Source organism: Balaenoptera acutorostrata, chromosome 2 (assembly GCF_949987535.1).
Source record: "Balaenoptera acutorostrata chromosome 2, mBalAcu1.1, whole genome shotgun sequence".
In the NCBI taxonomy this organism is placed as follows: domain Eukaryota; kingdom Metazoa; phylum Chordata; class Mammalia; order Artiodactyla; family Balaenopteridae; genus Balaenoptera; species Balaenoptera acutorostrata.
Window position 1 is genome coordinate 65,680,743 of NC_080065.1, and position 14,120 is coordinate 65,694,862.

Sequence of the window (14,120 nt, forward strand, 5' to 3'; positions counted from 1 at the left end):
GACCACTCCAGAAAAGAAACAATGAAGCCATCCAGAAAGCTCCCGTGGTTTCATCGAAGGGTCAAGTTTCTTTCTGGAGAGGGTCAGTTTGTAAAAGTTCCCAGAGTTCTGGTCCCTGGGATGTACTTGTGTGTAACTTCTCTGTTGGTCAAGCAGTGGCAAAAAGACTCTCCCCACCATCTCCACGCTATTCTGAAAACACCCTAGACCACTCAGACAAGCTTCAGCTGGGCACCAGAATGGGCAAGTTCAGAGTTTCTTTCAGCCAGCTAAGAGCTGAGAAATTCTTTAAAATGTAAATATTTTTTGCAGCTATGAGAGAGAAGGCATGCCCTAAAGCACTTTCTAGGTGGCATGAGGTCTCAGAATAGTCAAGCCCTCTTCAAAACTGACTGGGAAAAGGCCCTTAGTGGAGAAGGAAAGGTTTCTGCTGCTGGCCAAGTTCTCCTGATAAGCAGGTACAGAAACTGGATCATTTCCTGAGCTTCTCTCTCAAAATTAAATGGACTAAAAAAAAAAAAAAAAGAGCAACATAATCCCAAGCACAATTACGGTGTTTAACCTTAACTTTCATATCTAGATCACCTGGCTTTTCATTACAACTGGTCAGGCATATGTGAAAGGGCCACACTAGATAGAAAGAAGTATGCCAGATGCATCATCAAAGATAGTAAAGCCCCTATTACACAGCGTGCGCACGCGCGTGCACACGCACACGCACACACACACACACACACACACATATTAAGTGAATGAGAGTTACTTCTGCCTAGTGCCCCCCACCACCAGGTATCCTGGGCTCCTCCGGACACCTGAGCTGTCCTCGGTGGCCCTGCCCCAGCCCTGCCCTCACAGTGCCCACACTTCACCCCATCAAAGTCCACTCTCTTCATACCCTGATCTTTGCTGGCATTTTATGAAATTCTTCCTGTTAAGTCCTAAGTAACTAATGTAGTGCCTGTTCTATGGATGCTTACATGTTGAATAAGAGGTTTAAAGAGAACCATTTCACCCAAATTCCTCTAATGGTAAAATTTTAGGCACAACAATAAGTGAATTCCAGCTTTTCGCTACAGAGCCCCTTCCACACTCCGCCAATCCCATCACACTGACCACTTCCCACTTCATTCGTTTCATAAGTGTCAGCTTATGAAAACACCTCCACCTCCTAGGATGGAGGTGAGATGGATCCTGCATTTGTAAAAATGGAGGTTAGTGTTGATACAATGACGTGCAAAGTCCATCTCCTCCATCTGTCAATTCACCTGGGTCAGAACCAAACTGTCTCTGAAGGATGAGGATCCCTTCTCCATCCATTTCTGGTCAGCGCTTACTGAGGAAGGGGACACGCTAATATTATCTCCAGTGTATGAACCCAAGCAGGGGAGAGAGTGAGAGAAGTCGGCCTCAAGACATTCCTTTCTCTGCAGAGGACCAAAGTGTACAGCCCAGTATCTCCAAGAATGCCCGAAAGCACTTCATAATCAGTGTCTGTAAAACCTTCCTAAAAATAACGGCTTCAGAACTGACTCTTACACTGTTGACAAGGGACTCTGATTTGGTCCCATCCAAGATAAGAAAGAGCCTTACTGTAAGAATGAAAACATGAGTCAAGATAAAAATTGAAGTGGGTCCAATGGGACAAAAGCCAGCCCTTCACAACCAAGTATCTAAGAGGCCTGGAAAAGAACAGGTAAGGGTGCCCCTCAGACATGACTGATAACACAGGCTCAGATGGACAGGTTTCTAAATTGATGTTACTCAAAAATGGTGTTTCTAGAACGTGCCCAATTATAAAAACCATCTAGACACTTTGTTCAAAAAATTCAGATTCCCAGGACCCACACCAAACCTATGAAGTCAAAACTCCAGGGCAGGGTCTGAGAACACATAGGTCTAACCAGCACCCAGCAGACGGTCAGGCAAGTTTCAGAAACAACGTTCCAAAGGAAACAATATGTAACTTTTTAAAACGTTGTAGTCACATAACTTCAAAGTGATACTGCACGTGAGAAAAGGCAGGCTTAACTGGAGGAAGTCAGAGCCTTCTTTAAGTAGTTAAAATTATGGACTATAATCATCAGGTAATGAGGAAGTCAATTTCATTAAAATGTAGCAAAAACAAAACCTCTCCCTTTAGCTTAACCATATTCCACCGGGAAGACCTTCCATGACCTCCGTCCCTGCCCTAAGGATGGAAGGGAATCCCCACCGCACAGCTTCTCCTTGGGGCTGTCACAGGCCGAATGGCAGTGACAGGGTTGAGAGCCCTCAGGGTTATCCCAATAAAGACAGCCCCAAGAAGCCGGCAACACACTCTAAACCAGCCCCTACAGGTGCGCTCCCGGCGTCAGCCTTTACAGGTCTGAGTCCCCGGCTGACCAATCCGCAGCCTCAGCCGTGTCCCTGTCTATGTGAGGCCTTGCTCCACAGGACCAGTGGCACCAAACTCACAGGGAGCCTATCAGCAGTGCAGAAGCCCAGGCCTGCTTCGTCAGAATCTGCCATTTAACAGGATTCCACATCATTCTTGTGTACCTTCAAGCGTGAGAAGCCCTGCTTTAAGGCATGGAGAGTGCCACCACGGGGAGACTTTCACCCACCTGGAGAGGCACCAGCTCACCAGCCCACCCACTGCGACTCCACAAAGAGGCCTTCTTCCCTCACAATCCTTACACACGTCTTCTCAGACTTGCTTTGTCTTGGAGCCAGATCACCATCAGCGGGGGCCCAGTGACAGCTGACAATCCAAAGCCCCACCTTAGGGCATTAAAAGGAGGTTGTAAGTACTGACGTCCTTCGGCTCCTCTACCTATCAGGCTCCCTGAGGGGACAGGAATATGGACCCCAAGACCACAAATCAGTAGAGACGATCCAAAGTCAAACAATACTACGGAATGCTGGCTCGCTCTGGCCAGCACAATGTTAATGAGGTCGAGGTCACGAGTATGATTAGCTTCCTCTGTATCGTGGCACAGACTCCAACCCTCGGCCCTCTAGCTGCCTGCAAAGGCTGACACGCCCCTGGTTACTAAGAGGAGAATGACTGGGGAGGCTGAACAGAGCAGAGGCAGAAAAGCACTCAAAGAACTTGGATGACTGGTGAGCAGAATGGATCAAAGAACAGCACTCAGCCCAGAGGGGTGGCTGACATGAGAGATGACCGGTGAGAATTCAAAATCATCCCGATGGGCTGAACAATACACACCAGGATGAGAAAGCTGAAATTTGACAAGAAGTGGGAAGCCCTATGGCCAAGATTTTAAAAATCAAAAACACGGGCTTCCCTGGCGGTGCAGTGGTTAAGAATCCGCCTGCCAATGCAGGGGACACGGGTTCGAGCCCTGTCCGGGAAGATCCCACATGCCGAGGAGCAACTAAGCCCGTGCGCCACAACTACTGAGCCTCCGCCCTAGAGCTCGCAAGCCACAACTACTGAGCCCACATGCCACAACTGCTGAAGCTGGTGCTCCTAGAGCCCGTGCTCCGCAACAAGAGAAGCCACTGCAATGAGAAGGCCGCGCACCACAACGAAGAGTAGCCCCCGCTCGCTGCAACTAGAGAAAAGCCCACGTGCAGCAACAAAGACCCAACACAGCCAAAAATAAAATAAATAATTTAAAAAAAAAATCAAATACACATATGTAAGCTAGAGGAAGTCTAACCTAGAGGAAATCTAACCTAACGACAGTTCTTGTTTTAAAATGTTTAAATTTTTTTTAAAAACATGTAAGTTTCTTTGACTAATGTAGTTGCTAAGAAAGCTAACATACTTAGGGTCCATGAGTCTAGTTTCCAGACCAAGGGGAACAGTGGTCCCTGTGCAGCACAGCTGACCAGACTATCCTCAACAGTCCCCCGGCCACCTGTCCACACAGGTGTATACACAACCTGCCCCATCTCTTCATCGCTACCACCACTTGTGTTCTTATTATTCAGTATGGCCTCTGCACCGGCTACCGTTCTTTTGGGCTTCGGATTATAGTTTAAACATTCCCCACATCAGCTTAGCTCCCTTTAATGCTGCCTTTTCTTTACTAATCAAGAAAAGAACAACAGACCCAAACACAAATTGGAAAAAACACATTTAAAAAAAAAAAAAAGGCAAGACAACCTAAGCAACCCATTTACCGAAAGGATTCAAACCCAAAGACCTACAGTCACCTGTGTAGTAAGCCGGCACCCTAGGCTACATATTACAGCCCGGATCTGTGCAGAATCGTAATCAGGTTGGTAAATTATAAGCTTCCAGCACAGAAAAGCCCTGAAATGGCTACTATAAGAATGAGCAAATGACAGAGTAAATATCTGTTTAGACATACTTCCCTGTGCAGAACCATCTTCTAGGAATGGACAGTTAGCCATTAAAAAAAAAAAAAAAGATGTGATTTTAGATTGTTTTTCAAGTTGTGAGCCGTGTTTTCCTTACGTGTATATTTCATATACAAAGGGTAGCCATTTATAAACACAAAAACACCAATTACTGGTAAGTCTGTAGTTGCGAGACTGGCCAGTCTATTATTTTTAATTTCAGAAAATTTGATCCCTATGGGTGAGAGAAAAGTTATAAATTTTTAAGAGGTTAATTTGTCCTGAGTAATAAGTATGTCATGCACCACTTATCTGAAGATTAAATGTGGCTACTGTCTATGCAGTTACAGGCGTCTTTAAACAACTGGCTAACTGCCTCAAAACTGGAAAACAACATGTGAAATTCAGCCCAACTGCAGCCTGCCCCAGGAGAAAGGAAGCTTGAACTCCAGGTGCCCTTGACAACACAGCTCAGTGTGGAAAGAGAGAAATTGCTGAACAATAGAATCAGTAGAGGAAAGAGAGTCCCTCTAACTTTCCGGGAATGTGGGGAAGTTGATGCTAAAGGGATATTTAAGATCTCACTGCTGGTTTGAGTTCTACTGAACACTGAAACAACTGAAAACAAGAAAAAAAAAAAACAAAACTCCCATGTGAGTATAGTATATTTATATATGTATATATTTATAGATATTTAATTAGGTACATATCAATCTGACAGATGTTTACACATTTAGATATAGAAGTGAAACACCTCTCAGATCACACTTAACAGTGTTTATGAAAACATACAAAGTGTACCGACAGGAAGGAGTGGGTCCTTCCCTATTGTTGGGAGGAAGCTGCCCCATTCTGGCTCTGGGTCACAGGACCCAGGCCTGGTTACATTCCTCCACAACTACATTTACAACAAATAGGAATTTCAAGTCTTTTTAAAGACAGAGACCTGCTTTACCATGGATGTAACCCAGGTGTAAGGTGTATAGTGCTGTGGCCAAAACTGCTGATACGGTTTTGCACAAAAAAAGAATGGAAGAAAACACCAACAACTGTTTTGTTCTGGTTTTTTAAGTAACATCTACTTTTTAAAAATCTGAAAAGCAGAAAACTAAAGAAAATAGTCACCTGTAACCCCACGAGTCCAAAATAACCAGTCATAATTTTAGCCTACATCCTTGCAGTCTGTCTAGGCTACCAGTTTTCCTTTCAATGGCAGATCAGTTAGGCAGGCAAGAGCAAGGCGAGGCATTATTGCTGGTTACACAGACTAACGATGATTAATAATTCCCACTGGCCGTACCCTAAATCCACAACAGTAAGAGGAGTAAGGCTGTACACAAATCAAATAGCATGCTTGTCCTTTAACAGGCATTCACTGGGGCCTACTTTGCACACGTTATTTTATTCCACAAATGAATGAAATTCAAATTAACAGCCCCTTGAGGGCCATATGGTAACTTCAAAAAAGAAGGCAGATAAGCCTTGTCCCTGGTGGAAAGGAAAACACTAGTTCTCCAAGTACAAGTTCTCAAGGTGCCTACAGACTGGGTTCCTAGGAAAAGCCCTCCTCCTGGCTTGCAGATGGCCACAGTCTCACCATGGTGGAGAGAGCATGCTCCAGACTCTCTCCTTCTTCTTAGAAGGACACTAATCCCATCATGGGGGCTCCACCCTCACGACCTCATCTAAACCTAATTACCTCCCAAAGGTGCCCCCTCCAAGTACCATCACAATGAGGGATTAGGGTTTCTATTTAGGAATTCGGGGAAGAACACAGTCTGTCCAGAATATGTAGATGTGTCGGGGGTGGAGGAGGATCGATTTTATCAGTTGTACATCCTAGCTATTAAAAATGTTCAGAGCCATTCTATGTACATTCCTCTAAATTATCTCAGTTCAAAACAATAAACAGGTCTCACAAGTCGGCAAAATAACACCAGTAAGAGTCTGGTCATGGAAGGCCAAGGTCAGGGGCTTGATTACCCGTTAGTCCCGTTGAAAGGATGAAAGAGAAAAATTCAGTTACAAGGACACAGATTACTCTCACCCTGAACACTATTCACTATTCACTATTCACTCTTGAGTAAACCGCAAGAGACCAGCCAACCACTTGCTGCTACTGTAAAAATAACTCCATCTTTCATCTCCAGCTCCAGACCTCTCTTCCTGCCTGCGGATCCAATGCTCTGCTGGGCATCTCTCCCTGGATGGCTCACAACTCAGCTGTGGATTCAACTGAACTCATTACTCCTCGCCATCTCCCCAGACTGAGGTTCCCATAGCTGCTTAACTCAGTGAAAGGCGCCATGACCCACTCCAGTCACCCTGGACTCCCTCTTACTAAGAGCCCACCCATGGGACATGACCGAGGAAGTGCGGTCAGTCTCTCCAGGTCTCTCCCGCTCTCCCTCACCAAGTCCCACCGGGATTCCTGTACTAACTTCCCGGCTCACCTGCTATCCCCGGCCCTGGCCTCCTAGTCACCGAGCCCACCTAGAGTTCCTTCTAAAGCACAATATGATCAGGTCAATCACCTGCTGCAAGTTCCCCATCTTCCACACAGGTTTCGAGCTGAAGTTCAGACTCCCCAGCTCAGCACCCAAGACCCAGCACCCTCAGGGACTTCCCTACACCACTTTGCCTCTAGTCCAAACAGCTACTCTCAGTGCCCTGATGACCTTATAGCATTTCGAGCCTTCTAGACTCCAAACATAATGCATTCTTACTGTACCAGATATTACTGTAACCTTAAAAGTAATGGGAGAAAAAAACCTTGAAGGTACATGAGGGACTAAGTCTCCACTCTTCCCTTTACTCTCGGGCCCGCCCCCTACAGCAAAGGGTCCAGTATTTTAAGTACCAGACCAGACTCTTCCCTGGACACAATCTGGGTTTTATAAGCTGATGATCAGATCTGACCTTTGATTCCTTCTTTGCCTTTCTAAGGCTGTGAAGTCTCACTTCGGAGAAAAACCCGTTTGTTCTCGTGGCACTTTGGCTGGTGATTCTACTCAAACAGGACACATGCTTTATTATAAAGCACAGAAAGAAACAGGCTCCCCCTTCTTCCTTCTCCCTGTGGAGGACCCACAGGACCAGCTGGCCCCGGCCACCACCCCCAGCCAGATCACTTCCCTCCAAGCTGGCTGGCTTGTGGAAGAGAAGCACGCCCAGCACGCTGCTTTCCCAGCGCAGGCACTTCTAAACAAAAAAGAGAGCTTCTTGGGTTTATGGAGGTCCTTCGCACACAGAGTTTGCTTCTCCAACTAGAATGAGTGCTCTGTGAGTGGAGAGGCCTGCTCTTGGTTCTTTCTATGCTCCCAGAGGCCAGAACAGAGCCTGGACCATGCAAGAGGCTCCATGGGTATTTGCTGAATGACTGGATAAAAGAATGGATGAATGAGCAAACAGGCATTCCTCCCAGATTACAAAAGAAATATACAGCATAGTTCCCCAGCTCCAAATACTACTGTTTTGCTAAGAATGCCTTTTGTTCATTCTGCAACTAGGTACAACCTTAGGAAAAACTGGGCAATGTTCCATTAACCCCAAGACATACTTTAAAGGTGCTTTTTGGAATAAATTCTAGAGATCACGTATTTGCTTACTATTTGTATTTTTCTAAGAGCCGTAAACACTGAGAAAACACTGCTTTAGAATTCCCAAGAGAGACACCATGTCCATCACTCAAGTTTTCTTTTTTTTTCTTAAATAAAATGTCGATATTGACTTTGGCGGCACCTGGAACCTGAGAAGGTGCCTTTGCAAGGGGGCAGTGAGGCTTGGAATTACAGGCCACACCTGTGCTCAGGTCCTCAGACCCACACGGAGCCTGCACTACACATTCCCCACAGCTGGAGTCCCAGGAAAGGTTGACTAGAGGGGCCAAAAAGATGCAGCCTACAAGTTCTAGAAAGATCAAATGTTTCTGAGTGTGGGCTGCTGGGGGCACAGGGACAGCCTCAACTAAGGGTCGACCATCAGCCGACCTAAAATCAGCAGTCGCTCAAAGTCAGCTCCCCTTGCAGCCCGGCTCTCTGAATGGCACTGCTTTCTCCCGGGCATTTGAAATACTTGACAACCATCATCAACATTTTCTGAGCACTTACCCAGCGTGAGGGACCACCCTAAGTTCTATGCAAAACTACATAATCATAGTTAAACTTCCAGGTGATTCTTTGACTTGAACTTTATTACCATCATTTTACAGACACAGAAACCAAGGCTGAGAGAAATTAAATAACTTGTCCCAGGTTCAGGTAGTAAGTGACACCTCTGGAAATTCAATAGTCCCAATTTTGGGTCTCCTACATTTTGGTCTCCTCTTTCGTCAATTCTTTGCAATAAAGAAGTTGAGAGGCTGTATATGTTGTCCATTAAAAATGGATACTTTTCTATATATTTTCTATCTTCTCCTACTATGGACTTTTCCTCCCTGCCCTGCCCAAACACTACATGCAGTAAAATCTCTTTAATTCGTCAGTCCACACATCTGAGCCCATCCACATGCATAAAGAGCATATATTACTTTTTCCAGAAGGCACCGTTTTGCTCTAATCCACAAAGATTCATTTTCCTTCCTATAGACAAAGTACTGGTTCATGTCTTGCGACTCATATATTCAAGAATGTTCATTTGCAGTGTAATTATTCTTCTTAATTGGACTGCTCTGAAGACAAATGATTTCCCCTCCCTAACCCCATCAACTCCTGCACCACACAATGTCTTTTTTCCTGGCATAAAATGTTTGCTGCACCCTTTGCAAACACACCACAACAATCCACACACACTATCTGCTCCCTGTGTGACCACTTAGGAAAAATATTATCATGACGTTGGGTTTTATCTGGTATTACCTCAAACTCTTTCTATATTATTTCATCAGAATCAGATCTTTGACAAAGATTAATAACAAGTCTATCACAGTATGACAGCAAAAAGAAATGAGAATCTTGGGTTTTCTTTTCCCTATCTGTAAAAACATTTAATCTCCCCACCAGCATGTGTTCCCTATCTCTTACATTTGAAAAGGAGAAGTCGTTTTTTAAAGAGGACCAGTAGAAAAGAGGAATATCCGGGAAAGAGCAACGCCAAAGAAATTCGCATCCATCATCGCTTAAACCTGGCGCGGGTGGAGCTCTCTCAGGCGAATGAGCGAAGCAAAAGCAACGTGCGGAGGAGAACCGTCCCTCGGAACTCGGTTACTCAGGTTTAACTCTCCGCACCAGGCTCTAACAGCTCCCCCTCTCCCTCCCGCCCACACCTCTCCCCGCTCGGGCTCCAGCACACACTTGTCTACAGAGGCCGCTTTGCGATTTCAGACAGAAGCTCTCCTTTTACTTGTGGGTCGCTGATGGAAACCTACATGAACGCACACAATCACAGTAGAAAACGCGCTAAATACAGGAAATGGCCCAGGTGGGAGTGAGGGTGGGGGTGGGATGGGGGGGTGAGACTTTACTCCCATTGAGGAAACAGCTCAAGGATTCTCATAAAACTCACGACCCTCCTGAAACGGGAGAAAAGGTGAACAGGATTGAAGAAAATGCTTTCGCCCTTCTGAGTTCAAAGGACACCAGACCGCTGAATGAAAGCGGAAAAAGGACACACACACAACTCTGTGCCTAAAAAACGTCCGGAAACACAGAGTCCCCCGCTGTCCTTCACCCCATCCCTTGGGTTCAACCCACTCAGGCCAGATGTGGTCTTCCCCACTCCACGCCCACCTCCTCCTCCTCCAGCCCGCACCCCCAATCCCTGCGCTGCCCACAAAAATGCAGCCCAGATCTGAGAAGCCGCTGACGTCTGTGGCCGGCGTGACCCACACGCCGCAGACCGGGCCCCGCGGGGGCGACCGCGGGGCGGCCCCCGGGCACGGTACCAGGCGCGCCGAGCCCCGCGCCAAGCTGCGCCCGGGACCCGAGCGCCGGTCTCAGTCCGCCGGCAGAGGCGAGAGAGCTGTGCTCGCGCCGGCTTCCCGGAAAATCGTCTTTCCAGGCACAACTTTTTTCCACTTCTGCTGGGCGACCACGGCGACCAGAGCCGAAGCGGCGCTCCCTCCCGTTCCCAGCGTCCAGCAACCGTCCCGCCAGCGCCTCCCCGGCTCAGTCCTCCCTCCCCTCGGGCTCCTCGGGCGCCGGGAAGAAGTTCCCGCGCCGGCCGCCGCGCACGCAACCCGGACTCCGCTGGTCACCGACGGCTCCGCGAGCCCCGCGCCGGGTGCCCTACCTGGCGGAGGCTGCGGGCTTTCCCTCCGCAGAGCGCGCGGGCCCGGCGACTCCAACTCAGCCGGTCCCGGCTCGGCGATCCCGGCTCCGAGCCCGCTGCCTTCCCCAAGCCGGGGCTTACCGTTACGCCTCCTCGCAGCCACCTCTGTCTCTCTCTCTCTCGGTCTCTCTTTCTCTGGCCCGGCCGGCCACTCGGGGAAGGAGGAGGAGGGAGGGGTGGGGAGAGGAGAGGAGGCGGCGAGAGGAGGGGGCGATTGAGGGAGGGGAGAGGGTCCCCGGGCAGGGGAGGAGGAGGAGGAGGAAGAGGAGGCGAGGAGAGAGCGCCGACCTCGGCCGCTGCCGGGGCTAGCACGCAGGAAGGGGAAAGAGGGGCGGGGGCAGAGAAAGAAAGAGGCCGCCGAGGCTCCCTGCCCAGGACCCGGCCCCGCGCCGCTGCCCAGTCACCATCGCCGCCGCGTCCCGCTCTCGGGCGGCGTCGGGGGGAGGGGTCGGGGCCCGGGGCTCTCCTGGCGCGGCGCGCGGGGCGGGGCGGGCGGCCGGGGACGCGGCGGGGGCGGGCGGACGAGGCCCGGCCTCCGGGGGGAGTGTCCTGCGGGGCCCGGGAGGGTGTGGGCGAAAGGGGATCCCCGAGAGGAGGGGCGGAGGCCCGGGGGCCTGGGAGCCGGTCCCTGCGCCCGCCGGGCGGCGGCAGCGTCTCCCGAAGTCCCGCCAAAGTCCCCCGAGCCGCGCCGGGAAACCTCCGAGCACAGTTCCGGGAAATCGTCTTCGGAGCCCGGAGAGCGCGCACCGCCCGGCTGGGGAGGCGGGGAACGGCGAAGTCGGCGTCGGGGGTGAGAGCCCGGACTCTTTCGGCGGAGAGCGTGCTCGGCAGCGCCCGGAGCGGTTCCCCAGGCGGGGCCCGAGCGGGAAGAATGTCCGCCCGCTGGTCCTGGAGAATCCAAAGCGGGAGGGTGGGCTGGGGGTGCCTGGACCCCCATCCTCGCCTTCCTCGCCCGGAGTCGAGGGTCCGGGCGTAAATTTCCTCGCCCTGGGAGTCTCTGAGAAAGGAAACTCAGTGCGAACAGCCGCAAAGAATATACGTAAATTGATTGCTTGGGATCCTGAAACATCCTCCCCTGAACTTAAAATATGGTTTCGGGGTGAATTTCTAAGGCACTTTAGCTAATAGTCTGGAAAGGCATCTTTGCCCAGAGAGGGGACTCACTAACTGCCCCCCACCGCCCCCAGGGTGGGGAGCAAAGAACCCAGAGTTAAATGGCCACGAATTAAGGTGACAAGATTCCTTGTGATTTCAACGTCGGGACGCAGCATTTTGCCAAGCAAACCCTTCTTGTCTTTTTTTCCTGGCAAACTTGCTCCTGTCCTCAGCTTCTCAGCCTCTCGTCTGGGTCACCTGTAGCCACCAGTCGCCTGAACTCAGACCCTAGCAGTCAGTTTGGGGCCTTTCTCCACCACTGCCAATAGCCACTCCCATTGATTCTTTAAGGTCCTTCCAATTGCCCCGTCCTTTCCAAGCCCCCTGCCACCTTCCTAATTCTCGCTGATTCGGGATTTCATAGCTTCAGTGACCTCCTCCCTGGTTCCCTGCTTTGGCCCTCTTTGCACTGGCATCCATCTGCACACGCCTAGCCTACACGCTAATGGTTCTAGAACACCGCTTTGGCAGGCTACTTCCTGTTCTAGAAGCTCTAGGAGGCACTTTGCCACAGAAAATTATGAATTACTTAAAAACTTTTCCATTCGAAGCCATCCACCTACCCACTCCTTGGAGCCTGGCACTCTCACCAGCGTGGGGGGGGATCCTCCCCTCCCCCCGAAGGTTCCATACTGTATGAAACATGGGAGGTGCTGATGCTCTTGCCAGAACTGGAATGCTGTCTTTCATCTTCTCCCACAGCCAAATCCCACTTATCTTCGTTGAAAATGAAGTTTGTAGTACAACATTTCTTCTATAAAAGGATGTGTGTGATCTTCCCACTTTTGAAATCATGCACTAGAAATAACAAGGCTTATGGGGGAAATAGGATAAGAAACAACTCAGAAGTTATGTAACACTGCAACCAGAGCACCAACAAAAACAGTAACCATTCCAAAAAACATGCTAGCAGAGTTTAAGAGCCACGTTCAATTCCTAATAAATATTACAGTAAATAAATATAGGACTTTACCTTTATAAAAAGATGGAAGTAACTGATGAAGAGATTGGAAGGAGAGTTGTTTGAGGCTGCTGAGTTAGGAAGGTAAGCACAAAATGTACAAGTAAGAGGTGAATTCACCCCTCCCAAGTTAGAGCTCATGGTCAAACCAATCCAAGAGAAAGAACATGGAGTGAATGAACATCGGGCATAGCACTGTGTGTCCTCCCCAACTGGCATTCTGCTGTGTTTTGTTTGCAGCTGCTGTTTCTTGATGGTGCAGAATATTAAGGTGTTGGCAACAATTGCATATGAACCAACACAACCACTGCATTTTACTAATATTCTTTCCCTACATATCAGTCATGAATGAGTTAATTTCTGTTACACATGCTTTCATTACAGAAACATGCTGGTAACAGAGTAGACTGTACTGTACTGAATTCCATGCTTAGAAAATAGATTCTACTTCATTCCACACATCTGTTGAGCACTTACTATATGCCAGGGACTGTTTCAGGCACTGGGAATGCATCGGCGAATAAAGAGAAACACAAAAATGTCTGCCCTCGTGGACGGTGGGTACTTGAACATGGCATCACAGGATGATCCGTATTATTGAGTTGTATTATGTTTCATATCTATGTAACTTGAATTGATGCCTCATCTACATTTTAGTCTCTTTGAGGGCTAGAGTCAAGCCTCATATCTGTGTATCTTTTGCAATGTCTGACACAGTAAATACCTACCAGAATGTGTAAAAAAGGGAGTTTACACCCATTTTATACCTTGTGTTACTGAATTCACAGGAGAACCACCTGGGAAATCTAAAAAGAAAGTTTTTTTCAGAACCACGTTTGTTGCTATTTGGACTATAATCAAAGCAAGTATCCCCAGATAGGATCATTTGGATCTGAAGAGTAGATAAATTATGCTTAACAGGAAGCAAGAAAATAGGCATGGGCAGGGGAGGGAGGACAGAAGGAGAGAGAGGCTAAAAGGTGTAGTTCAAGAAGAAAGTGCCTGCCAAGTTCTCTGGAAAGGCAGGGCTGGAGAAAGAACAATAGTGGGAACTTTGGGTTATTGTGAGTGCTGCTTCTATCATGGGCTTCAGCCAAATGTTCAAGAAATATTTACTGGGAGATAAGTGAGGAGGAAATTATAAGAAATTAAAGGGTACCTACAATGTTTGGTCAGATGACAAGAAGACCTTGGGAGAAAGTAATTATGAGCCAGTGGGTCATAAGGTAAAATTACAGTGGTGCCTGGCTAAAATGTTGTGATTCTGAACTTACCTGCCTGTGCAGATCACTCACTTCTCTGAACATTATACCCCACCTAGTGTAACTGGCATCAACAAAGCTAGGTATTTTCATGTGAACACTTTTTATCCTATTCTGAGTATGAATCTGGAATGTAAATAAACTATGCATTTATGACAGATACA

General features: G+C 48.3%; 1 protein-coding gene across 3 annotated transcripts in view; it reads right to left on the reverse strand.

The window, feature by feature from the left end:
• Window positions 1-11,025, reverse strand: part of LHFPL2 (LHFPL tetraspan subfamily member 2) — a 176,020-nt gene extending 164,995 nt beyond the window's left edge. For 2 of the 3 annotated variants that reach the window (XM_057540090.1, XM_057540091.1), the window contains exon 1: window positions 10,660-11,025. The gene's annotated coding sequence lies outside the window, so the exon portion shown is untranslated. Of the gene's footprint in view, window positions 1-10,539 lie in introns of all 3 variants that reach the window. The other variant, XM_057540092.1, reaches the window with a different exon arrangement.
• Between the last annotated feature and the right edge of the window lie 3,095 nt (window positions 11,026-14,120).